Raw genomic sequence first — 1,615 nt, forward strand, 5'->3', positions numbered from 1 at the left:
TCTTCGGATGTTTTCTTATGATTAGACTGAGGTGCATTATACAGGAAAGGTTACACAGTGTTTATCTGTCCTTCTCTGTGTTTATATCAATGGGTATGTCATCTTGATATGTATTATGGGTGATAATCTTTATCATTTGGATAAGGTGGTGTCCATGTCTATTACCCACTGTAATTTTTTCTCTTTGTAATTACTAAATATTTGGGGGAAATATTTAGGAGAGTATGCAATATTCTATTTCTGCTTAAAATTTGCCCACTAATATTAGCATTTGTCAGTTGATTTTGCCCACAGTAATTATTACTGTAATATTCTAATGGTGATTTTCTAATTCCTCATTCCTTCTTACATTAATTGGAATTTTTTATAAGAAAGAGTTGTTTTTACACCTCCATTTATTTTATTATCTGTTTCAAAAGCATAGACTAATAGATATTTATTATATTCTTTGAGTATTAGTCATGTTTTACCTTTATTTGGTTTGACACTCAAATTGTTCCAACTTTGGCCATTAGAATCTCTTTCATATTGGTCCTTGTAACCTTTCAACATTCCTGACCCATGCTTTTGTTGTTCTTGTTGTTGAGCATTTCTTTTTACATTCATCACCACAAGATGCATCAGGTGCCCATTTCTATTTTCCCTTCTCTAGCCCCAGAATCAACCAGGCAGTCATTTATTGGAGAATGATATTTCAAAACCATAATCTATGCCATAAATGTGCTTGTTATTGAGGCTATCACTACTTCTAGCCCCTCTTGATGCAGAACAGGTGTGCTCCAAATTGGGGCTTTGCCTATGATGATTCTTGGATTTGTCCAGGAAATAATTCAGGGGTGATCTGTTGTTAGGGTAGAAAAACATCTTTATTGAAGCAGTAGTGTTACAGTTCCAGCCATGTTACAGCTCTGCTACTGCTCCTACAGAGGAGGGCTACCCCACAGGCAGAGTGCTGAGAGTAGCAGCTCAGGGCAGTTTTGCAGTCATATTTATACCTATTATTAATTACATATACATTAAGGGGTAGTTTATGCAGAAATTTCTAGGAAAACGATAACTTTTGAGTCATCAGGTCATTGCCATTGAAAGTGGCAGTAACTCCCAGGTGTTGCCATGGCAATGGTAAACTGACATGGCACACTAGTGAGTGTGTATTACAGAAAGCTTCTTCTGCACCATTTCTGTTTTAGCTAGTCTTCCATTTGGTCCACTTAGACCCACCTGTAGAGTCGAGTCCTGCCTCCTGCCTCATTCCCTACTCAGACAATAGATACTCCTCCTTAATCTTAAGGGAGCCGAAGAAGGGCAGAAGTCTATATTCTGTAACTGCTTCCTGCTGAGTTTGTGGGCATAGGACCTGCCTAGCATTGGAGGAGTAAAAACCTCTGAATACCTGATATAAGGGGCCCAGAAGCAGGATCCTTCCATTCTCTGGGTGAGCAGGCAGGATGGGTTGGAAGCCTTATGCCAGCATTGTCTTTACCTGAAGCTGTTGTAATCTAGAAGACACAAATTTTACTTACAGATTAAACAAGCAAGGGCCAAAAATTAGTAACAACAAGACAGCTATTAAAGGTCCTAGAAAAGTTAAAAAACAGGTGAGACCTGGGAAGGC

This window comes from Rhinopithecus bieti, unplaced genomic scaffold (assembly GCF_001698545.2).
Source record: "Rhinopithecus bieti isolate Rb0 unplaced genomic scaffold, ASM169854v2 scaffold_9018, whole genome shotgun sequence".
Taxonomy (NCBI): Eukaryota; Metazoa; Chordata; class Mammalia; order Primates; family Cercopithecidae; genus Rhinopithecus; species Rhinopithecus bieti.